Source organism: Gallus gallus, chromosome 1, assembly GCF_016699485.2.
Source record: "Gallus gallus isolate bGalGal1 chromosome 1, bGalGal1.mat.broiler.GRCg7b, whole genome shotgun sequence".
In the NCBI taxonomy this organism is placed as follows: domain Eukaryota; kingdom Metazoa; phylum Chordata; class Aves; order Galliformes; family Phasianidae; genus Gallus; species Gallus gallus.
The window spans coordinates 148,126,774-148,154,027 of NC_052532.1; positions in this window are offsets into that span (position 1 = coordinate 148,126,774).

Here is a 27,254-nt window from a genome sequence, read left to right on the forward strand (position 1 = left end):
ATCTAAAAACCAAACTCATATTCATCCACTTGCCTATTCATACTCATCAGCAGAGCAGGGCTGTGAGGATATAAGAAAGCTTGTGGGTCAAAACAAAGACAAGGAGACCAGTTGCCAATTACTATTGTGGGTAAAACAAACTTGACTTGTGAAAAGTCTAATTTTATTTATTGGCAATTAAATTAGGTTCCAATATGAAGAAACAAAGACAAACATTTTCATCTCCTTTATCCCAGATTTAACTTTGCTACTTCATTCTCAACTTCTCTACCTCCTCCGCTCTGCCTCCAGTGCTGAAGTGACAAAGGAGAGATGGAGAATGGATGTTGTGGTTCAGCTCCCTTCTCATCAAATTTTTTGCTTCAGCTTCCTTTCGGGCATATCTACCTGTCTCAGTTTGGGGTCTTCTGTGGGCTACAGGGAGATACTTTCTCCATTTCAGTTTCCATGGTCTGCAGGGGAATTTCTGTAGAGAAGCATCACCGACTTAGCTAATTGGCTCAAGTGTGTCCTTTGATGGATCTGCTTTGGATCCAGCAACATCTGTTGTGAGGGCAGCCCCTGGTCTCTTCCCAGAGCTGCAACTCCTGAAACACCCCATAGCTAAACCTTTGCCACCTACACCCAGTATAGTTACATATGCACGGCCTATTCTTTTGACTTGTAATAGAAACTTTTCAAATACCTCAAAATAATGTAGAAGAGGTAGAAACCAGGTGATCCTGGCTATAGCATTAAAGACAAACAAAAATCCCAGAAACAAACAAACAAACAAACAAAAAGAAAGAACCATGAAAAACAACAACAATAACAACAAAACTGTTCTGAATTTAGTTGTAGAGATGATCTGTGATTGCATTAGAGTTTTTACTCTCAGATAGTTCTAGGCAAAAACACGCATATGCTCATTCCAACGTGGATCCCCTGTGGAGCAGAACACAACTGGAAATACACAGGAAGAAGCACTGAGAGATTCAGAAAGTGACCTTAACTTAGGACCAGACAGTAGAGAGCACCTTGTGAAACAAGAAAGAGGTTGTAAACATTTTATTCATTTTTGGAATTATTTTAATAGTCAGAAAGTTACATGTCAATGAATAGAACAAGTCAAACAAGTCACACTTAGCCCTTGGAAACCGGACAACTAGCACATATCATAGAAGTACTACACTGGGTGGCCACAGGCTACTCTTAGCTTTTCCTTTTCTGCTCTTCCATGCTTCCACACTCCTGGTCCTTAATTTCTCACATTGTGGCAACATTTGATCAGACAGGCATTAGGCAGAGACTAGAAATCCTAGACTTCACAAAGTAATGTGTAGTCATGTATAGGTGGGGATAGTAAAGTCAGTAATGACCCAGTTGCACCAAGAACTTGTTTGTGCTTTGTTAAAAAATGCAAAACTATTTAAACTTTGATGTTTCTGGAGAGTCACCTCTTTCTGCAACCCTTATGTTATACACTGCTCTAAAAGGCAAAATAATCTGTAGAGAAGTTCAGATGAAGCAGAAACAAGCAGCATAGGAAATTATAATAATAAATCATTGAATATTAAAATAATTGAGTTGGAAGGGTCATCTTAAAGGTCTTCTAATTCCAAGCCCCATTCTTCAGGCAGGGTTGCCACCTACTAGATCAAGCTGCAGAGGGCTCCACCCACCCAGGCTTTGAATGCCTCCAAGAATGGGGCATCCACAACTTTTCTGGGCAGCCTTTTCTAGTACTTCACCACTCTCTTCAAAATTTCCACTCCGTATCTAATCAAAATCTTCCCTATTTTATTTTAAAACCATTCCTCCTTGTCCTTTCATTATCACATCATGTAAAATGTTGGTCTCTCTCCTGTTTATAAGCTCCCTTCAAGTACTGGAACGCCACAGTGAGCCTTCTCTGAGCTGAACATGCCCATCTCCCTCAGCCTGTCTTTGTAAGATAGGTGCCCTGATCATCGTCATGGCCCTCTTTTGGACCCATTTAAATATCTTGGTGTCACCCTAATCGTATTTCCTAGACTTCTTCAAGACTTCTTCCAAGATCATACTTAAAATGTTTATCTTGTGCCTTATGATTTAATATGCTAACCTGTAAGCTTGTAGTTACAAATTCATAGTCTTCCTGCTTTGGCAGCTGTTTCTAATGTTGCAACCCTTACTGCATTCCCTGCTTTTGTCAAAGAAGATTGTATATTCATCCACAGTCACACCTGTGCAATTAGAGATCTAAATTTTGATGACTATTCACTACAGAAGAACACTTGGAGCCATGTATTTTGTCATTATCTAAAGAGTGGTCTTCTTCTCATTTATTTTCAGCAGTCAATAATTACAAAAAAAAAAAAAAATATTCTTCATAAATAGTGCAATGTCACTCTATTGCATTATGACTTAGCAATCATAAAGTTCTATCAAAGAATAGAACAGTGTTTATAGTTACGGTAGGTGAATATTTTTAAAATTTATAATTATCTGTCCATTTTGAAATGTGAATATATCAGTACAGCCTGCACAGCCTTTAGCCATAACACATTTATGTATATTTTTTTGTTATTTTTGACCATTATTCAACTAAGGAATTTCAGACACTTTTGATATATTTGCATTTATTTTCTTAATATTTCTGACTTATTTGGGCCCATTATTTTTCCTTGTCTTGCAAAATCCTAGTCTTTAGCCAAAGTAGTTCTGCTACTGTAAGATTTTCTATCTCTGCAGACTATGAATTACTCCCAATATTTATGAGTTTTGCCTCATTAACTTTTCATAATTAGGCATATTTCATAACTAGGAGTTCTATAAATTCACCCAAAGCTTTGTTTCTTACATATAGCGCCCATAGTTATATATCTTTTACCAGTTAAATCATTCTAACTTCCTCTCAGTACAAACCTAATTCAGTAGTTTTCCAATTGTGATATTTCTTACATCTGCAGTTGATGAAGGCAGGTGCCTCAGAATTATTCTCCTTATTAGCTAATATACACTACCGTAATCACTGGAAAGCAAAATGTAGTTCAGAATAGGTGGTGAGAATTATACCTTTCAGATCTTCCTTGTTATTTGGAGGAGTGATGTATGATGTAATATATAGTGGGCAGGTCTGAGGTCGATGAGAATGAAGGGTTATTCTGAGATGACCAAAACCTTATCACACTCAAAAAGGCATAATATATACAAAGTTATACAAATGTAGTCTTCTGAACAGGAGCTGATTCACCTCCTGTGTTCGGAAACTGAGGAGAATAACTGCAGATCTACTCAGAGCTCAGGCATCACTGTCTTATGCATAGTGCATACCATGCTGTGTGTGGACAGATTATCTCACAGCACAGTGGAGATATTGTGTGGGTATATTAATGACATTATGATGTGACTGTTCCTTGGCCTTCTGCTCCCTTGAGTCTGTAAAATAACAGCTCTTCAGGATGCACTAGGGACTTTCTGCTGTTTAAGTCTTCTGGTGAAAATGTCTGGAAATATCTTGTACAGAACTTGACTCATGGCACCTGAATGTATTCTTACCCAAAAAGAGAAAAACTGTGATTAAAAAAATCTGACCTCTGTACCATGCATGATGTCTCAAATAGAAAGTGCATAGGAATAATAGATTTTGAGGACAACCAGCCTGTTCCTTTGCACTACACAGGTCACACAGGTCAGTCTGTGACTCTTTCAAAAAACAAAATAGTGTTGTACTGAACTCTTACCTGAAAGAGTACTCTGTCAAATGAGCTGTCCCCTTTATGCATTTTTATGCTGAAGTTAACAGCAGTGACAGGGAAGGATGGGTTATGAAGTTAGACCAACAGATTTCATAGTGCTGAGTTAGGTGTGGGGACTAAACAGTAGTGCAATATGAAAATTTAGAGAAGAACAACAAACAAACAAACAAACAAAAACCTAGAAGATTTTCTGTTATGCTGGCATCCTGTCTTGCATTGTTTCTTTGTTTTCTACTCAGCATTTACTAAATGGCTTTTAAGAACATTGACTGCTGCCCTGAACAGGTCATTTACTTTAACATAAACTTTATTTAGTGAAATTGCATGGTTTACATTTGCTTTCTCTTTAGTTTTTAGAATATCAGTCCAGTTGCCTGTTGCATACTAAATAATACATATAATGAATCCTGAACCAATAGCAACCTGAATACTTACATTTCTTATTTTGCTAAAATATAAAAAGTCCAGGTTTGTTTAATAGGCTGTCCAGTATGGGCAAAAAGTGAGTCAGAATAAAAAATGAAGCTTTTAAAACATGTAGAGGAAGTCATCTATGAGAAGTAAACTAACTGCAGGTTAAAGTGACTCTGAATCTGTAACATTAACATTTCACCTTACCAACTTAGAAGACCTTGAAATTTAGCTTACAGAGTATCAATGAAGTTTTAGAACTAACCATCTTTTCTCAAAATGAGTTCTCCTTCATTGAACATGTTTGTTAAATTCCTTTTTCATTGGTGAAACACTGGAGTGAACTTGAACTGTCTTTTAATTATGTCTATTTAATTATGATTTTAATTCTAAGGTCATATATTAATAACAGCTCATTTATGAGCTACTACTGCAAACTTGATTAACTGTCTCAATCAGCATTGATGGTTTTCAGGAAACATTCATAAAATTGGAAAGGAATAACAAGCCAATTTAAAAATGTACATTGTCCTATTACACTTCTGAATAGCAAATCTGATGGCCTGAAGGTCACATTTCCTTTGGTGAAAACTTTCTGTAGGAACCTTTTTCCTTACTGACTTTATTGGTTATGTGTACTTCTTGTATAATTGTGTTCAGTAAATATTTAAAAGTCAGATCCTACTCAATTCCAAAAGAAATTGAGTGATATGTGTCTTTGTTTCTGACACCCACTGGGGAGGATTTTAGGATTGCCTCAGTTTTATAGCAAACTTCTGCCTTATTAACATAACTAAGTAGGTCACAATGAACATGCAGATAAATACACATCCTTTTTAATCCCCCTTCATAATTATTTTAATATTTAGTTATTATCTTGAAAATGAAAACTAGAACTAGAACGTTTCTAGATTTCCTATGAGGAGAGAAGAAAAGAAAACGGGTATAACTTACATGCATTTCATAAAGTAAAAGTGAAAAAGTATCAAGAAGAAGGATGAAGCAAAATTACATCAGTAGTTATACTACTAAAAAATTAAATTAATTCTGTGCTTTTGAAGGAAAGCATAATTTATATTTAGTTGAAACTTTTGAAGAATATTTTCAATTCTTTTTCCTTTACAGTTTCCTTACTGGAGACATTTATTTTTCATATGTTACCTTGAATAACAGAGTTATCAGTCAATACTCTTATTCTGGAGTTTGGCATGATAAAGAATAACTAAATGATGCAGAAAGCCTCAACTTTTTCTATAATATGGATCAGTTTTAATAGCCAGTTCTCTTACTGATCTAAGTCACAACTGCAGAACTTTAGGAAAACAAAATAATGTGGGAACTCTCACACATCCTTTCCTGTCTTCCTTGTATAGGTTCTTTCTTTTTATTCCGGCATTGCAAATAACTTGTTCCTTCTTCCGCTCTGCAAATATTTATTTTTCTTCATATGACATGATATATCAAGTCTGCTATTAGGAGTAGAATCTTCTTTCTGTTACTCTCACCATATTTTTCTTGTAATCTCTTTGAGCATTTGCCTATCTGCTTATCTGTGCATAAGCTTCTGCACAACTTATTAGGTTTATATTTATGCTCTTCATAAAGCTAAAGATAGAAGTCCAAATTTAGTATTGATGTTGTGGTGTTTTATCTTTAGAAATTTCTATGAAAATACTGTGGAAAGTTAGACAGGGAACTCAGATCAAGAACTAGTATAGTTACATTACTGCTGTGTGAACTGAAATGAGAGAAAAATAACTATACTGCTTCCAGTACTCAGCATAGTTAGGCATGGTAGTCTGTTGAATCACTGCAAGCAGGCTTTCTGCCTTTTGAAGTCTCTGAGGTATATATATGTGTCTGTAAGTATGCCTGGGGAAAGTCAGATTCTGAGAATGAGTTTAGCAAAGTTTTTTGAGAAAGTTTCATAAGTTAATCAACAGAAAATATTAAAAAGGAAGAGAGATCCCCCAGGCTTGTCTTCAGTGAAGCTGCACATCAGGGTATGAGATAGTTTTAAAGATCAGAAAATTGTTTTTCAGCCTTCACTTTCCTGATTTGAAGTAGATTCTTGTATCCCAACTCTAGCTTTCTGATACTGCACCCCGGCTGCCAGACTACCGGGTGTTTTGGGACAGCTTATTCTCATTGCATCTCCTTGGAAACATTTATTCAATTTCAAGTAATATAAATAGTTCCTAGAGGACATTCTTTAAAACTAATGTCTTCTGTATTCCACAAGAAGCTTGCTATTTCAGTGATAGATTACAAGTTTGTAATCTATCTGTTTCTTTTTGGTGTTCACTGTAGGTAATTTCAGGAAGAACTGAATATTCCTGCCATAACATAATTTGTATTTGTTAGTTGAGGATGTTCTACATCTCCTCAGGAAGAGCTGGGAATGTTACCACAGGTTGACATAGTCCTGTCTGCCCCTGCTGTCTTTATTTAGGAAGAAGCATAGAACAATGGATTGAATCTCACAGGCTACAGCCAGTCACTGTTGAGTCCAGAACTGACAATGGCCTTACAAGATGAATGAATGACACTGGTTGCTGCCGTACTATTGTGGGCAAACCCCCTATACTGCAGATTTATCCTTCAGAGAATTAGTAGGAATGGTACATAGCATGGCCAGGGAGTAAGATAAGGATCAGCCTGGGCACTCAGGGATCCTGTGCTTGAGATGGCTCATTGCTCCTCTTCTACATAGTAGCACAGTGATCCCTGAGTGCCCCTATCTTTGTGCATCCCAATTGCTTGAGGAATAGCAGATAGGACAATTTATAGTTTGTAAATTCCTGTAGGATTTAGCTGGAAAAACAAACAAACAAACAAACAAAAAAACCTTGATGGCTGTGAGCAGTTTGTTGCCTGGGGATTTGCTGGCATGCTTGGAAAACAGAGGCTCAGCTGCCAGCCTACCTGCTTTCCAGTGGCTGTTTGCATAAATAAGGTAAGAGCCCTGAGGAGGCCCGGCAGCTTAGACAGGCTTCTGAGTATCTACCTTTTAGACCTAGGGAACTACTGACAAATAAATGGCACTTATGTGGTTGTGGAAGCCCCAGCTAAATTTTGAAATTATTGAGATCTGAGGTCAGTAAGCTTTTCAAAGAATCTAAAATGGGATTTGGGGCGATATAAGAATCCCAAGAGGTGACAAAATATTTTGAATATATGCTACCTTGGGTGCTTTTGAAACTGTCACATTAGATCAAATTGCTATCAAATTGCTATCAACAGAAAAGAAATAACTTTTATGACTTTAAAATAACATACTCATTATATTTGTTTGTTCACTGTAAAAATAAAAACTCTAACTAGGAGAAAAGGTTGTTTTTTTTTTCTGTTTCACATATAAAACGCTGTCAGGCTGAGGCTGAAGTGGTTACAAGATATCCATTTGAGTCTAATTACCCAGCCAGGTTGAACACAGCCAGTCCAACAAAACTCCAGCTGCAGTTTTTAATTGCCTCAAATGAGCTCCTAAATAACTATGCAGAGTTAAACCACAGCACAGATAACACAATGTAAGTACATAGAAACTCTGAACACCCAGGGCACTAGAGTGCTCAATTAAACTTTCCTTGATTATTCAATAGAACAGAAGTGTTCAAATTAAAGGCTTTCATGCTACAGCAGGCTATGACCTCATTCTCAAGTTTCAATATTGCAATGGAATTTAATAAAGATATTTCCCATACAAAACATTACCCTAGAGGTAAGCTTTGTTTCAAGTACCTCATATAGGCATCTCTCCTGCTGTTAAGTGAATGACTTTTGGTGAATCAAAATAAATATTGTTCTGTCATATACTCACTTTTATGCTGTACAGTGTGAGAAAGTAACAGTATGAAATCATTGAAACATTTAACTCACCATGCTGAAATATGCTTGCTGAAAATCTTTGTTCTCTTTGTATTAAAACTATAAACCTCATATTAATTGCCGATTATGTTAGAAACATCCAGTTTGAATAGGAATAAATTGTGTTTCCCCAGACAGAGTTAATAACAAGTGTGTAAATTTTGGTCCCCAAATTTTGATATGTGGTGAAAAAAAATAGCAAAACCAATATTTAGTAGGAACAGCAATTTAATCTCTGGATATTCTTAGTTCCATGTGGTGTCATGTAATCTATTTTTATTAATAACTGCAAAGTATACTAGAATCATTATATGAAAGTTAAATTTCTTACTAGTTGTATGAAAAGAATATTAAACATTGGATATAGTCATACAAATATATACATTTTTTTGTCACTTATTTGTTTAGAACCACTGAAATGTGTCATTCTTTCTCTCTATATATTTAATTATACTCTTAATAGAAAAGCCTAACATAATTCAAATATTTAATCTCTGTGCTAAGTTAGTTTTCACACCAAATATTTTATATATTATTTGAACATCTTGTGGTCTAAATGTTAAAATTATGTCCCAACATACATTGCTAATTATTATGTAAGCAGTATACTGCTGTTTCTTTTTAAACAGTCATTTCTAGCTAACTCAAACATTGAAAAGAAAAAGACGTCTTCATTTTATTAAGCTTTTTTTTCTACGTCAATCTAATCAGAATGAGAAAGCCATGCCACTTTAAAATTTTATTTTGATCATTAGATAAATTTGTTACTTTAGATTATTCTCACCTGGTAGAGCTTCAGAACAATTTATTGCATTTCTCTTGTCTTCTGTTATCCGCTCATCATCTTTTATATACTGTCTAAGAAGTGACATTAGAAGCTGGTGATTTTGTACCACTTCTTGATTTAACTTCAATTCTTTCCAAAATGAAACTGTCAATGTCCTTTCAGGAAATTATAAAGTGAAACGGTGCACCACTGATGCAAAAGTTACTTCCTTTCTCTCAATAATTAATTCCTACAATATATAAATTTAAATCACTCATGGGCTTCTAAGATCTAGGTATTGTAATCTCTGATTTTTAGGCACTTGTATCAGATATATCTAATGACAGTGAATACAGAAGAGTGTCATCAACAGCCTTGGTCCAGATTTTACTGCTGAATATTGATGTTTATATTTTTTAAAAGGGTTAGTAGGTTTTTTTTCCTCAAATAGCTGACATACTAATCTTCAATTACATATAAATAAATAATTTCAGATATTGTTTTCTGATAACTATCTGAAATTTGGAACAATCACACAGAAAAGGCATAAAATAACTCTGTAAGTGGCTAAGGTAATTAAGAAATGCTTCCTGATTCGGGACCACAGAACAAACAAACAAACAAACAAACCCCCAAAACAATGTAAAATCAATCCACTTCCTAAGATTTTATGGCATGTCAGATATAATCAGAAGAATGCTCTCTCCTTCACAGACTGAGTATCAAGATTAGAACTGGTACAAGAAATACCAAAAGGGAATAAAGTCTATGATGTTGACATTGGTTGACAGTGGTGAAGACATAGTAACTGTGTACGATTATGTAGGGGCAACTGGCTGCCTGAAGTTTGGTAGGGAGCACTGTCCCACTAAAGGATGTAATTTTTAAAAAGCTGCTTTTAAAAAGGTCTTTAAACTAGGTATGAAGGGGGAAGGGGACAAAACGAGGGCCACTGGGATTGAGCGGGTCGTTAGAGGGCTCGTACCAGACTCCATGGGCAAAGATGGTGGAGTACAAAGGAATGGAGTAGGGCAGGGGGATGCTGGGAATGCTACTGTTCTAGGGGATCCTAGATCCCCTATAAAGGCAGCGAGAGGGAAAGCCCAGCTGAAGTGCCTTTATACCAATGCACACAGCCTGAGTAATAAACAGGACGAGCTAGAAACTGTGATGCACTTGGAAAATTATGACCTTGTTTCTATCACAGAAACATGGTGGGATGACTCCCACAACTGGAATACTACCACTGATGGGTATTGGCTCTATAGAAGGGATAGGCGAGATAGGAAGGGTGGGGGAGTTGCCCTGTATGTCAAAGAGTGGATAGACTGTGAGGAGCTCCCTCTGAGAAACAGTCAGGAACAGGTTGAGAGCCTGTGGGTTAGAATTAGGGATGGGACTAATAAAGGTCAGCTGGTGATAGGGGTATACTACAGACCACCTGATCAAGGGGAGGCTGTTGATGAGGCTTTCTTGCTCCAGATGCGGGAGGCATTGTGCTCATGGGCCCTCGTCCTGGTGGGGGACTTCAACCATCCAGACACCTGTTGGAAAGACCACATGGCGAGCTGCAAGAGGTCCAGAAGGCTCGTGGAATCCATTGATGACAACTTTCTGGTCCAGGTAGTGGACAGACCAACCAGAGGTGAAGCATTGCTGGACCTGCTGCTCACCAATGCAGAAGAGATCATCAAAGATGTCAATATTGGAGGCAGCCTGGGCTGCAGTGACCATGCCCTGGTTGAGTTTGTGATCTCAAGGGATGTGGACCTGGCAAAGGGTGGGGTCAGGACCCTAAACCCTGGAAGAGCGAACTTTAAGCTGTTCAATGGATTGTTGGCCAAGATCCCCTGGGATGCTGTCCTTAAAGATAAAGATGTTGAGGAGAGCTGGCTACTCTTCAAGGATGCCCTCCTGAAAGCACAAGAGGTCTCCATCCCTCTGAATAAGAAAGTGGGCAGACAAGATAGGAAACCGGCATGGCTTGGCAAGGACCTGCTGGGCACACTGAGGGCAAAGAAAGGTGTGTACAAGCTCTGGAAACAAGGGCGTGTCAACTGGGAAGAGTACAGGGATGCTGTCCGGACTTGCAGACGTAGGATCAGGAAAGCCAAGGCGCAGGTAGAACTGAACTTGGTGAGGGATGTGAAAAACAATAAGAAATTCTACAGGTACATTGGCCAGAAGAGACACGCCAAAACGGGTGTACCTTCTATAGTAAATTTAAAAGGAGAACTGGCTTCAATGGATGAAGAGAAAGCTGAGGTACTGAATAAGTTCTTTGCCTCAGTCTTCACGGGTGGCCAGGATTCTAGTCTTTCTCACGTCCCTGAGCCCTGCACCTCCAAACCTCCAGGTGAGTACCAGAGGGGTAAATCTCCCCCCCACTGTAAGGGCAGAAAAAGTCCGAGACCGCCTCATGAGACTTGATGAGTACAAGTCTTTGGGGCCGGATGGTGTGCATCCCAGGGTTCTGAAGGAGCTGGCTGAGGTGGTTGCCGAGCCGCTCTCCATCATATTTTAGAAGTTATGGCTGTCAGGCAAGGCCCCAGATGACTGGAGGATGGGTTACGTCACTCCCATTTACAAGAAAGAGAGCAAGGAGGACCCAGGGAACTACAGGCCAGTGAGTCTCACCTCTGTGCCTGGGAAGATTATGGAACAGATCCTCCTGGATGACATGCTCGATCACATGAGGAATGAGCGTGTGATCCGAGACAGCCAGCAGGGCTTCACCAGGGGAAGCTCATGCTTAACCAACCTTGTGGCCTTCTATGATGGAGTGACAGCGTTGGTGGATGAGGGGAAGGCGACGGATGTCATTTACCTGGACTTGACCAAGGCCTTTGACATGGTCCCCCACCACACCCTTATCTCCAAATTGGAGGGATGTGGATTTGATGGGTGGACCACTTGTTGGATAAGAAATTGATCAAAAGGCCGCAGACAGAAGGTGGTGATCAATGGTTCTATGTCCAGGTGGAGGCTGGTAATAAGCGGAGTCCCCCAGGGTTCTGTCTTGGGACCGGTGCTCTTTAACATCTTTATCAATGACATCGACGATGGAATTGAGTGCACCCTCAGCAAATTTGCTGATGACGCCAAGCTGAGTGGTGCGGTTGACATGGAGGAAGGAAGGGGTGCCATTCAGAGGAACCTCAACAGACTTGAAAGGTGGGCCTGGATGTAGCAAATGAGATTCAACACAGCAAAGTGCAAGGTTTTGCATTTGGGCTGGGGGAACCCCAGGCATACAAACAGACTGGAAGGAGCAGTCCTTGAGAGCAGCCCTGCAGAGAAGGACCTGTGGGTCCTGATGGATGAAGAACTTAACATGAGCTAGCAGTGTGCTCTTGCAGCTTGGAAAGCAAATGGTATCCTGGGCTCCATCATGAGAGGGGAGGCCAGCAGGGACAGGGAGGCGATTGTCCCTCTCTACTCTGCCCTTGTGAGGCCCATCTGGAGTACTGTGTCCAGGTCTGGAGCCCCAGTATAAGAAAGACAGAGAGCTGTTGGAGAGGGTCCAGAGGAGGGCCACAAAGATGATCAGGGGGCTGGAGCACCTCCCCTATGAGGACAGACTGAGGGAGCTGGACTTATTCAGCCTGGAGAAGAGAAGGCTGTGGGGTGACCTCATTGCAGCCTTTCAGTACCTGAAGGGAGCCTATAAACAGGAAAGGAGTCAACTCTTTGAAAGGGTAGATAACAGCAGGACAAGGGGGAACGGTTTTAAGTTGAAAGAGGGAAGATTTAGGTTGGATGTTAGGGGGAGGTTCTTTACCAGGAGAGTGGTGAGGTGCTGGAACGGGCTGCCCAGAGAGGTTGTGGATGCCCCATCCCTGGAGGTGTTCAAGGCCAGGTTGAATGGGGCCCTGGGCAACCTGGTCTAGTAAATGGGGAGGTTGGTTGCCCTGCCTGGCAGGGGAGTTGGAGACTGATGAACCTTGAGGTCCCTTCCAACCCAGGCCGTTCTGTGATTCTGTGATTCTGTGATAATTTTGGCAACACTGTCTCAAGGGAGAGTCAACCAATTGTCGTTGCGGTCCTGCCGGAAGCCTCTTCTTTGGAACTAACAGTACGGTCAATGGCTGGATTCTCACTTAATGTTTGAGTGTTAGAACATGTTAACGTACAACATCACAGGCCTTTTCACAGTCTGTTCAATCCTGCCAGTATAGTTCATACCTTTATTATAAAAGCAGACCAGGCTGGTGTACCAGTGACAGGGGAGGAAAAAAAATTCTCATAGCACGTAGATAAGTTTTAAGCAAATATTTTTGGTGTGTATTTTTCATCATTACCTTTCAGTTATTTTTAAAAGGGCTTTTACATAGTTCGAGTCATTTATCCCTAGAGTATCTACCATATGACTTCTGCATGTAGATGTAAACCAGTCTTCCTTTTTACAGAAGTGGGAACTGTTTCTCTTCCAATTCCTGTCAGGTTCTTTGGTGGTCAAGTAGAAAATCAGGAGTGCAAAAATGTCCTGTCAATCAAATAGTTTGGGCAAAATGTCACTTGTAAAAATAAGAAACTAAGGTTTAAAACTTTAATCTTTTATATTTTGTGTGTTAGAATGTATATAATGTCAGCATTGATCGTTAGATAATCTCTTTCCAACTATCCTAATAACATGTGAATCATCCGTCTGAGTTTCATGCTATGAAGTGGCAATATAATTCTAAATGTTTCTCCTGTTGGAAAATAAATAATGTAAAATAACTGGTCATTAAAATATTCTCTAAAAAGAGAAAATAATAGTAAATGAGATACTGTATTGTTAGGGACTGCTTGGAACAGAAAGAATGAGGGAGGGAATCACACCGTTAAGTCAACAAGTGATTCTCTAGCAGGTTTTTTTTGTTCATTCCTTCTGTGATATGATAATTACTTTAGTTACAACTGAGAAGCACTATTTAATGTTCAGTCAGTCTATTGAATAGCGATACCAAGGCCACATATCTGATGCTTCAAACCAGTGCACGAATGTTCAGAAATTATGTTTATTGCACAATTATACTGTATTATGGACTTGCTAATTAAAGTATTGTCACTTGTTTCCAGTTTCTTTTATAACTTAACAGTAATGAAAATTTTCAGGAAAGCAATTGAAAAACAAGCATGCTCTGTTAGTATTAAACTAATAAAGAACTAATACCAAGGAACAGCTGTTCTCTTACTGTTTTCAGCTCTGGTTACAACAATCAACCCCTTTTAATTGTTTAACACCTGTCTTCTATTTGATTGAAATTGTTAATTTCATTTATATTTCCACTCTCTTTTCTAACTTTTTTTTTCCCTGTAATATCTATTTAATTATTTTATTTAAGCTTTAGGACCCTGAAAATTATTATGAGATTAATTGTTAGTATTTTTCCCTTCTAGCTTAGACCAGACTTGCTCTTCAGTTTTTCAGGAACAAGAAAAGAAAAAGATGTCCTTAGAATTAAGACTTATTTCTCAGTGATGATCATGGACTATTATGTAGTCTTGCTCCTCATACTACTGCCACTGCAACCTGTCTTTGTTGGACTTCTTGAGTGTCTCATTAATGTAAATATAAGTAAGAAATAAAGTTGGGCTAAGGTGACTACTTCTTCAATAATGAGCAACAGTGAAACAGAATTCATATTATCTTATTCTCATTTACTCTTAAAATCTTATTCCCACTTTCTGTCTCACACTGACCATTAAGTTTTTTTTTAAAATCAAAACCTTTGACAAAGTACACAGTTAGGTGTTCCAAATGACGTTATTTGACAAGATCACAACCAAAATTTCAGTCTTCTTTATTCATATGTGGAATTGGGATCATAGGAAATGCCGTATTTAATTGTACTTGTGGAAGAATTGTTATTCTGTCATTAAGTCTGACTCATCTCAGGGACTTGATTCAGGAAATCTTTCAGTAATCAAGTGCAGTGTGTCTAAGAGAAAAAAAAAAAGTCTTCTAAGTTCATATGCTTTTTTTTTTTTTTTTTTTTTTTTTTTAAATTTGGCACTCTAAAAGAATGAGTCCATGGACTTTTTCTGGTGTGTATGCGCATGTGCATTCAGATGTTTGTATGTGGAGGAACTCTACAGAAAGAGAAGTGGCATGTTTTTTTCTTTGTATAAGCAACCATACAATGATTAACAGTGAATATTCACAAATCAGCAGTCGGAAGAAAAATACCATATTCAGACCTAAAATTTCACAAGCCAAAAAAAAAAAAAAAAAAAAAAAAAAAAAACAAACAAAAAACCAAAAAAAAAACCCCCCCCCAAAAACAAGATAATATCCAGATCCTACATTACCTGTTATCATTTTCATGACAATTGAAATGTAAGGCTTACAATTACACTGCTTCATAATGTGGCTCAAATGACAAATGGCTATGTTTGTGACATGCTACTTTTCTCAGAGTTGTTTGCACTTTTATCTTTTCACTGATGCCTCTGATACTTGTGCTGTTAAACTTAGCACGTTTATACATTTCTGTAGTTGCTTGCATTAGTAAATCTGAGATTGTTTTATTAAAAGATGGCAGAACTTTTGTTTTATATGTGGTAAAAGAAAGCTATTTTTTTTCATCTAAAAAACAGTTAGAATAATATTGCTCTCTAAATGGAATCATTTGTAGCCTTAATTGCATTTCTGAGTCTTCCACTGTCAGTTCTAGGCAAAGACATAAAAAAAACCCCACATTGTCTGAGGCAGAAAATGTCTGGGAATAGCCTGGGATTGCTTATAACAGACTACCTGTGCACATAGATCTGTGCCACCATGCTGGAACATAAGGCTTTCTGTATGAATGACACTGAAACCCCAAAGAGAAGAAAATGTCACTCACTGATTTTCAGAATCTTTCGTATCTGCTGGAGTCTCAACCTCTTGACGTCTTCTCATTCTATAAGCACAGCAGGAATCCTTAATTTTTCTGTCATGTTTCACCTTCCTTGTACATCAGCAAGATAAATGGGATTGAGTAACCCTCAGAAATAAGATGAGAGGTAGCCAGCTTTGGTAATGAAGATGTTGTAGCTGGTCATTTTTGTCTCTGGGATCTCATCTGTGATGCATGGATTGACCTTGACTAAACGTATTCGCACTGCGCTCAACTTTATTTGAAAAAAACTTTAGAGAAATTCTATATCTTCTGAAAATCCACTAATTGTTCTCTACATCTTAAAATGCTTAAGAATCTATATATCTATATATCTATCTATATACCACAGGACCACACATGAAGAAAATGAGTGGCAAACAGGGCCTCACAGTAATAAAATAATGAGAAATCTCCACTTGCATTGAAAGATGAAGTCAAGCACTGAACTGTGTTTGTAGACCATCACTCCTTGTTTTGAATGATCCATACTTTTTTTTTTTCACTAGAGCCTAAAATTAGTCCTATCGTCCTATTGTTTTGTGTCACAGAAAGAGTGCCATCTGAATTCAGTCATAACAATAGAAGCTAATAGAAATTTCCACAGTTTTTGGTAAGATTATTTCAAGAGTAAAGATTCATACTTCTAAGTATTTTTAAGTACTTAAGTACAGTGACAGCTGTTCACTCATATGACTATAGAGTAAGGAAATATCATTCATTACTTTAGTGCCAACCATTATTTAAATGTTCTACAGAGGATCACATCTCTCCAAAGGTCAGAGTTCTCCTTAAAATCCCTGTTTCAGAAGTTCTGAGCAGAATCTTCTTCTCACTGGGTAAATTCATGCATAGGTTTGTGTAATAAAAAATATGTGTGTGCGCATGTACTGTCATGATAGTAGGGCCTGAGAGCCCATTATCACCTGATGCATGAAGCTTTGCAGGATTACAAAGTAGAATTACATTGGCTAGACAAGGATCTTTTTTTTCTAAAAATCTAATAATAAATAAGGCAAATATCTGTGAAAATTTTTCAGATGCATTTTTCTGAGAGCCTTGTGGGGCTTTCCTAAGCTATGGGTGTTGTAGAAATGTGCCTGTAGCTATAAGGCATGCAAAACATAGATCATATTGAATGAAGGATGCAGCACAGAAAACTGTTTAAGTGTAGCCACTGTGTCACTGGCAGAATTAAAGTGAAGTTAGGAGTTAATGTACTTAAGTTCAATAACAGATAGATTTCATATCTTAATCACTTTACATCTCATACACCACTAAGAAGATGGCCTGTGTCCATTCTCAGAGAAAATAAAAATGAGGAAAATGCTATTTTTTTTTTCAAGATTTTTACTGACCTTCTTCCCTAAATTTCCAGTTGAACACACTGAATGTTTTTTTCTACTACTGGAAATCTGGTTTTGAACTTTTTCATCACTACTGACATTTTTGTCAGTTAGAGGCATTATTAGTTGAAACCCATAACCAGGAGATCTAATTCATTAATCAAAAAATCGGGTTTAGTGCTTTAGTGAAGAACTTTACATCCACTTCTTTAACCTTCTTCAAAAATGGTTAATTTTTTTTTCCAAAGGTCTGTTTATTTGTCTTCTGCTGTTTTTTCACTTAAGAAATTAGTGGTGGTTTCATTATTAATAACTAGGAAATCTAATGTTTTTAGGGTTATGGATGACAAGTTGAGTTTTTGTCATGGGTAAATCTCTTTTAACACAGGCAAATCTTAATACTAGACATAGTCTCAATGCTACAGCTTATGAGTGACTTTGGAAATTGATTTACATATTTCCTGCTCTTTTTGTAGCTTTTATTTGTTATGTATCTGCTAGTGAACTGAATGACCATTCTTCATATATAAAGATTGCCAGTGTCTGATTAATTTAACTATTATCTTCAGCAGCCTACTTGTCTAAAACAGAAACTTTCAAATTTGAATTTTCAGCTGGCTTAGTCTTTTACATATTGAAAAATGAGTACTGTGTGGTTCAACCCTAATGTTTATTGAGTGGTTGTTCCTTTTCATCTACTCATGAACTTTTAAAGAATACTAAATATATATACCACCATGAACAAAGTGAGGAATACTACCAAAATAAGGGTAATACTTTCTGGGATGATTTTATTCTGAAAAATTTAAATGACCAGTTTCAGAAATGTATAAATGAATAAATAGGTGCATTTCAAGAATTTTTAATTTTGAAATAATTTTTGATCAATCACAGCTCCACTTAATTAAGAATTTGTGGAGTTTTGAGTGTGATTCTTGAGGTAGATGAGAGGAAAGGTTAGAGATGAAAATATGAGGGGAAATAAGGAAAAAGTGAGAAAGGAGAATAATGAACATCCCTATTGATACATTTTCTCACTTCTACTACTGGGTAATATAGTTTGGCTTTGGAAAAGTGTGCTTTGAAAAAGTGCACGATATTAACTGTGATTAATGCTCAGCAGTAGGTCAAGCTAACATTTATGGGACTAAAAATGTGGAGGAAATCTAGTGAAAAACTACTGCTGTTGATGTTTGCCCATGACTCAAAAGTATGTTATACTAATAGGTTGGCTTAAGATAATTGAGAAATTAATTTTACCCTCTGCTGTGTTCTAAGTAAAAATCCTTCCAAAAACTTGTTGCCTGCTGTGTTTTAATATGGTAATTATGTCTGGGCAGGTATTTTGCTATTAGTGTATGCTTTGAAGTGCCGGATATCAGTATGTAAATATTAAAATTTCACACTGGCTTAAGATAATTTAATCATTTCACCTAGGGAAGTCTGTGAAAGTTAGGACTTCATTCAGGAAATAAGAATAATATAGTGTCTTATTTTTAGGTAACCAGGTAGCAGCAAAAAAAATATATATATTTTTTCCTGGTCTTAGAGTCTCTCAAGAAGCGTATGATTTACCACACCAAAGTACTATGCATATGTTTTCTTAGAAGGAAGTGGAAGATGAACATTGGTGTCACTAAATAGTCTCTCTCATGAAGAAACAAAAAATGTTTTCCTGTGAAATGTTTAAATGCGCCTTTGTGCAAGGTCTTTAATTAAGCCTAGTAGGAAAACAAAAGGATCAATCTTAGACCTTAACAATGTGGCACAAGATTGTTGCAAGCCCACAATTACCTTTTCACTAACTGAAAAATTCTTACCAGGAGAGTTACCTGTTGATTAATTTGTCCACCAAATATTTAGAGATCGTTACTGTGAAGCATTTCATTTATTTATTTATTTATTTTTCTAACACAATCCTTTAATTTGTGGTGGGTAGCACAAATAGAGGAGTGTGTTGCAGAAATTTTTAAGCATCTTTAGGCTCAAAATATTGTCTTAAGTACCCTATGAAGTCTTCAAGTTAGTAAAGTAATAGGATTTTAATACATTGCAACATTTCTGCCTAGCCAAATGGTGTGTACCTAACAATGACAGGTACCTAATAGTATGTAACTTCTGAACCTGAAAGGAACGTGAGGATCCTGCAGATCTCCACTTGCAATTCTTAAACTGGGATCAGTCCAGACTCTGCACCACCTGCAGATCTGTAAATGGTGTACTCTGATACGTAGTGACTTCAGAAGAGAATTTATCCTTAGGCTGTGAACTAAAATTTACCATAGGATTTATTGGACATATCTGGATTGACTTCAGCACTTGGATTCCTATATGTCTCAGTACATTTGTTTTAATATTCTTTTAAACATTAAAAAATACATGTTGAATCATTGCAGTGCATTGCAAGAACAAGTACTTGCCTCAACTGGCAGTGATGAGCCCATTTCTGTTATAAAAATAAGACTGGCAAAAGACTAAACCATTAGAACTCTTTTTGCTGAGATCTTTTTTTTTTTTTCTCTACACCTTGAGATTTAATAAAGTCATCTAGCAAATCATCAAAAGCTGTTGCTCTGATTACCTGATCTTACTGATTATTTACCTACTTCTGAATAGGAATTAGTAGTTCTCCTTACAGAAAGGTAATGCACTGAAATACATAAACATATATATATATATATATGAAGAAGTATTGGTGTTTTTTCTTATTAAGGCCACTAGCATTTTCTGAAATTTCCAAATAGTCTTTCTTCTTTTCTTTGGAAGGCTTTTTAAAGTACATAACTAACTTTAAATTGAATTGATTCTATAACGATAATGATATCTTTCACACCTCAGAAGGTGGCCCTCTCTCCAAAAATCAGCTCTTTTCACTGCAAGGCGCATTATTGTGCTGATTCCTTGTATGAATTATTCTTTGAAGACTCTGTAAAATGGTTATATTAAAACTGAATAAATTCAAAGCCTAATACACAAGCCCTGAAAGAACTTGTATTATATGAAAAATGAGTTATTAAGTACAGATGAAGACAGTTATTGCTTGATGGAATGTAATTCAGCAGAAGAGAAATAAAAGCAAAGTTGAATTTTTTTTTAAAGTTTCTTTTTAATTGTACATTTGAATTATAGGTTGAGAATAGGAAATTATACAGTTGGATAAAGAAAAAGATCTAATGAATAATTAAATATGTTATGAATTTGTTTTGAATAATTAATAGTTGGGTGCTCTCTCTGTTCAATAACTTATTACTTGTGTCTGTCAGAAATAAACTATGTGGGTCCCTAGGGACTTCTTTGGTCCTGTATTTGAGAAACCACTGTCATAGACAATTACTTTTTATTGTTTTTTGGTGTTGAAATGGTGTTTTTGCATGAAAGCCTAATCTGAAGAAAAACAAGAAATAGCCACGGGAAGTTGATTAAATGACATAAAAGTTCTTTCTTTGTTCCTACCTATTTAAAACAAAAATCTTCCCTTCACACTCTCCTTTAGTATTTACTTTTTCAACATACTACTATTTTTTTCCTTCTAAAAACAAGTTATATGGAACAAAGGGCTTCTCTAATACAGTCCTGGAGGAATATGACAAATGTGAGTTGAAAAAAGAGCACTTTGTCATTGTCTTGTTGCTTATCAAGTCATTTGCATTAGTACAAAGGGGGAAAAATTCTACTGTTTTGTTATGAGTAATACAGAGAAGTGCATAGGTACAGCTGCAGCTGCACTGCTAATGATAAGTAATTGTGCTTCTACTTATCCACTATTGTATCATGTAAGTAGAAGCTTTTATACTGTATTGTCTGGTAATATAACCCTAAATCATTCGGCTCTTGAGGTACAAGCAGTGCAGAATCAACTTCAGGTATCATTACAACATGGGATTATAGGCTTGAAAGAGAAAGAAGTATAACAGTCTGATGGACTAAAGGTTATTCGATCATTTGTGTAGGCCCCCTTTAAGCACAGGAAGCTGCTATAAGATCTTCCCAGGGCCATCTCTAAGCTTAACAACCCCAACTTAGCCTTTCTTCACAAAAGAGGTGCTTTACACTTCTGATCATCCTTGTGGCCTTCCTCTGGACCTGTTCTAATGGGTCCATGCCTTTCTTATGCTTGAGACCCCAGAGCTGATCACAGTATACCAAATGGAGACCCCATCAGTGAGTGGACGCCACTCCAAGTGAGTGAAGTAAAAGGGAAGAATCACCTCCCTCAAGCTGCCAGTCACACTTCTTTTGATGCAGCCCAGGATGTGACTGGCATTGATATACCTTTTACATGTACACAACTAGGCTATTATTTACTTATCACCTTCCAGCAGAAATCTTGGAGACTTTGTGAATACTTATCTCACAGTATCAACTCAGATCTCATTAGCAGTCAAAACACAGAGTAATATTACAAATTACTAAAATTATTGTGTTATGTTGCATCCATACATGATGAACCCACATCTTGATTAATACTTGCTGTTAAGGTCCATATGGTTAAAAAAAAAGATGCAAATAAAGCTCACAATAAAATCAAGGAAGATAAGAAATGTTAGAAGTATAGACGAAGGTATGAAAGAGTTTCAAAGAGATAGGAAGCTTTGTAGTTCTTTTTGGTGCAAAGAAAATCCAAAGTGTCACCCAATTAAATAATTGCACAATAGAGTTTAAACAGGCAGGAAGACTTTCTTTTTCTTTTTCTTTTTCTTTTTCTTTTTCTTTTTCTTTTTCTTTTTCTTTTTCTTTTTCTTTTTCTTTTTCTTTTTCTTTTTCTTTTTCTTTTTCTTTTTCTTTTTTTTTCTTTTTCTTTTTCTTTTTCTTTTTCTTTTTCTTTTTCTTTTTCTTTTTCTTTTTCTTTTCCTTTTCCTTTTCCTTTTCCTTTTCCTTTTCCTTTTTCCTTTTCCTTTTCCTTTTCCTTTTTCCTTTTCCTTTTCCTTTTCCTTTTCCTTTTCCTTTTCCTTTTCCTTTTCTTTCTCTTTCTCTTTCTCTTTCTCTTTCTCTTTCTCTTTCTCTTTCTCTTTCTCTTTCTCTTTCTCTTTCTCTTTCTCTTTCTCTTTCTCTTTCTTTTTTTTTTCCCAATATAGAGTAAAATTAAATTGTAGGGCTCATCTGTGTCAAGACATTCTTGGAAACTAAAAGGGTGTGAGTCCAAAAGAGCACTGAACAAATTCAACTATCAAACACAATGGTCTGGATTTAACATCCAAATCTGGAAACCCTGAACTAGAGGATAGCTATGATTTGTGAAGGTGTGTCATGAATGTTTTTCAGACATTTTTCCCTTTAACATCTACTACAGGCTACTGCCGAGGAGATGATGGACTAGATGAAGGCAATACTACAACTCTACTACTAAATAAAACATGGAAAGGGACTATTTTCTGTTCTTGAGGCCAAGTGTTAGATCCTGGCTGCAACCAAACTTCACTTGGCTCTATGTCTCTCCTGGGCTTCATGCCATGCTTTTTTCTCCATAGGACATAGTTATCATTTTGTGTCTATTTTTTCTTTTTCTTTTTCCCCCCAAGGGTTTAAAATGATATGAGAGCAGATCACTGAATTGGTATTTTCACAGCATATATCTGAGAATGTATTTTGCAAATTCTGTGATGTGGCATGAGGGCCTGAAGGGATGCTTGAGGCTCTGAAGATCCTGCTGAGATAGTGCTGAAGTGTGAAGGGAGGCAAGGCTGGTGTAGTTTAGTTCAGAATACATACTGGGAATTCAAATGACATGTACTATCCCTTGAACTGTGCCCAGGCATTGTCCCAGTGCATGCTACTTGGTAATAATCTAAACCTTACCTCCGTAACCAAAAGTTAAGCAGTTCACGTGATAAGAGAATCATTGCTCAAGCTTCTTTCCTGGAGTGTTTTTCTTCAGTAGTTTTTACATGTGCAGGAAAAACAAAATCTAATTTTCTCAATGAGATTATAACATGGCTTTTGTTTAGATTCCTGGGTAAGACAACTTCTAAGTTATCTAGAGGATGAAAAAGGATGCTGCCTAATCCTGATAGAAAAGTTCCTTATGCAGCATCAGCAGAATATAAGCTGCCTGATCTTTTGCTGTTCTTCATTGCTCTCTATTGATAAATCGGAGCTTGCTGGGTTTTGTGCTCAAGCCAGTATGTGATCATATTATTCAAGCCAACTTTAAATTTTGTCTAAAACTGCCAATGATGCAGTTGGGATTCTCAAGCTCATTGCTTTGCTGCATTGCACATGTTTTGGAATTTGTGTGCTGTGATGGGAAAAACCTCCCCATACCCTTTCCAATCTCTTCAGGGCAGGAAATGACTGGGTTTGGTTAATTCCAGTGACAGACGAGAGCAGCTATTATTTTAGTGTTGCCGTACAACCCAAGACAGGGCATAACTTCAGTATGACCTCAGAACAACTGATTCAGAGCTAGGGCAAGCCTTTCCCTTAGCTGGGTGATCCTTTCTCCAAGTTCTTTAAAAAAAACAAACAACTTGTCTGAGGATCCTTGTTACTACTTCACTGCTATTCTCTAGACTACATATGTTCAATTTTATTAGTTTTCATTCCCAACTACAAGTTTGCAAACATATTTAATATGATATCTGTTCAATTTTCATTACCTTGCAGACATAAAATATCCTGTACTGGATGAAGTACCTTACAGTTTGTCTAGAATATCATATGAGAACAGGAATTGGGTGGAACTTGTCAGTGACTTTCACTACAGTCTACATTTAATTCCCCTGCATTTTCAACAGGGTTTTTTTTTTTTTTTTTTTTTTTTTAATTTGGTGGAGGAGAGATTTCAGTGAACATTATTGTGCTTTATGCAAAGTGAATGTGGGGGAAAATTTTAATAGATCATACAAGTAAAGCTGTGAACAAAATTAATCATTTGTCTGATCCACCATAAAAAGTACTTGTGTGAGAGTTATAAAAAGAAAAGTCTACTGTAGTGTTTTGCATAATTTTATTTGATTGAGCCATAAAATGTGTCACAGGTGCTGAATGCAGCTGCAGAGATTCTGAGGATGACAAAAACTGCATGAAAAAAGGGACCTTCTCTGCTCCAAACCTAGACCAGACAGGTATCCTGGCCTGACTGAGGACGCTGTCCTCCACAAGCAAGATATGTTGCTCATACTTGAAGCAAGTCTCGTGACTTGGATGTCTCAAGAATCAGAAGTTGATCAGGAGCCAGATTCGACCCTTGCATTATGAAGATGAAATGCAGAAGAAGCAGATGCTTCAGACTACAGAAATAACTCTGGAGGGAAAACCAGAGTGCTGCTCCTGATTTTCACTTGTGCTATGCTGAACCAACTTGTGTTTGGATCTGTGAACGTGTTAAGAATCATAATAAACACACACAAGAAGAGGAAACCATGGGAAACTGAAGAAAGAAGGAAAACTAGGAGGAGACTATTATGGACAGAGTGTAAAAATGATAGACATATATACAGAAAAAATCAAGCAGCTGGAAAACAAACAAACCAACCCCCTGATGTTAGATTTAGTCCAAGAGACTTCATGTTTCATTTGAGTTTGAATAGCTTACTTTTAACACTGTGTTAGAGTGAAGTGTAGTACACAAACAGTACTTCTTTCTCTGCAGCAGTGTGCAGTCTCTATTGCAGCTCCCCCAAAATCCCTCAGTTCACTCCATGAAACGACCGTCTCATTGTTCTTGAAGCACATTAGTTGTCTGCAGGCTCCATCTCATATATTCTTTGAATTCAGTAAGGTACTGAAACACTACACCAGGGTTTGGCTGGTGATTTGAGACTACAGCAGATGTAATTAGGCTCAGGCATGCTGATAGAAAACTCAGGACTGCTCTTACAGTATGTGTGCACTATAAATGAAGCTCCTGTTGTTATGAAGGAGCCTGTTTTCAGTTTCCTGCCATTCCTGTTGCAGCACAGCTCAATTCTGCAGCAGGGAATCCTTTTAGACAAGGGCGATAAGAATTGACTACTATGGGTTAGCCTGACATGCTTGTGTAAAGGCCTGGGTAAGTAGTTCAGACAGTAAGATTACAGTTTTTTGAAGCCTTGAATACATGACTTAACTCTCTGAGTTGTGTGGATTTTCTGATACTGAAATAGAACTAAAATATTTCTTGTTAACAGTGTGATTATTGGTATCACAAAAATTGAGCTTGTATGTGAACTACTGGACTGTACTAGTGTACTTTACCAATGTGAATGGTATATTGTCTGAGGAACTGGCTTAGTAGTGAGCATCTGTCAGATGAGAGGCCTCATGGTATTTGTCTGTAGATGTAAGTCTAAATTGTAACTCAATTTAAATAAGTAGCCATTTCTGGTGAAGGCATCTGGGTAGAATGTGGTATGCCTTGAAAGCTAGTCTCCTGATGTGTCACTTTCCAAATACAGCACCTTGACAATTTAATTTTTCTCCTGAAAAATCAGCCACCATATATTACTATTCTTAGTGCAAAGCTTTGATTCTAGATTTTTCAGAAAAGCTAAAGCTGTGATATTTCACATACACTTCATTAATCCAACATCCGCTAAAATGATCTTGGCAGCAGAATATTTGCTTTCTTCAAAAATCAAAGCGATTCTGCAAGAATACATAAGAACTTTGCATTTATACGTCCATATATATATATGTATATAATATTAAATATTTATTAATATGATATAAAATAAAAATATAAAAATATTTATATATTTATAGCTTATGTTATATAACTTCGGTATATTCAGTTGCATAGTAACCTTTTATGCATTTAGATCTCAGGTCACTAGGATAGTGAAACAGATACATTACTTCAAAGATGCTCAAACAGTTTCACTGAAATTAAAGAGTGTGTGTCAGAACTTAGCTACCTGTTAAAATTCCATGGTGACTGAGGATCTTAGTATATGAGCTGCTTTTGCAAAGGCTGTTTACTTAATTAACATAACCTCTTTTATGTTACTGTACAACTTCAGAATAGTATTGAAATGCAGTCTGAGAAAATAATTTGATTGTCATATGATATGCTCCTTGTCAGCAAGAACTCTGAAATGATCTCTTTTATCAGTACTGGGCCAAAACTCCTCTATTTTCTGCATGCCTTAAGTAGTGAATAGGAAAAACTTTGTGAAAAGATACATAGTTTAAAATGCCAGATTTCTCTGCTGGACTGTATGGAAAGTAACATCGTGTTTTCTTCTCAGAGGAATGCTGTTTTGCTTAATAATATAATAAAAAAACAGTCCTCCAACATTATCACCTGCTTCACCTTATAAGGCACATTAGCCACTACTTTTGAAATTGTCATATTGGGAAGCAAAAAGCAATCAAAAAGGGAAAAAAAATCTAAAACCAATAAGAAAAAAAGAAGCAGTCAGCAAGGATGCTCCCTGGTGTTCTATTCCCTTCAGAGAATTTTTGTTATGAACTGGGAATATCTGGATCTCTCAAGAGAGATCTAAGCAACAAAACTATTAGCACAACATTAGAATCAAGTATAACTTCTGATCCTCAACAAACAAACAAACAAACAAAAAAATACCCTACTATAGAAAGCATCTATTATGTTTTTCAGTCACAGGTATAGATATAATTCTTCTGTCACTCTAAGTCTGCCTGTATGTAGTGCTCTCACTCAGCCTGAGTTCAAAATGATCATCAAAATCCCCGTGTTCCAGACTTTCTTCACTTCTTATCACTCCATCATTTTCATGATTAAAATGGTTTGCTAAAATAGTTGCTGAGATGCCCCAAGTCTCACAATAGCAGGTAAATTGCAACCTTAATGTGCTGGTTGCAGAGAGGTAATGATAGTACAAATTGTGAGCATATTTGTAATCTTTCTCTACAGCTGTACCGGGAAATGAGCCAGCTTGGAGCAAAATTCTAGGCAGAAGATCTTTGATGAAGCATGAAGACAGTTTCAGAGCATAGGATAGTTTCAGAGATAATTCTGCATTATAAGGTTTTCTTATTTCTTTTCTTTTGGATTTGAGACCAATTCACTCACTGAAGTTGGAATCCTTTAATTAAAAATAAAGACACTATAGACAAAAGGAAAAACAGTAACAGTACCATGCACACAGTGCATTCAGCATGCTGAGCAGCGAGCATTATAAGAGCTCTTCCATAGTTTGTCAGTGCTTCTGCTTTTGCCTTTTGCCTGCACAGTCTGTGAAGATGATGGGCTCTCCAGAGCAGACAGTATGGGTGGGATTATTTTACCACATGCAGACTTCTACATCTGATCTAGTCACCTTAGGCCCCTTTTTAGGGTGCAGTTCATCTTATCCTAATTTATCGGTCTAAAAGCAGT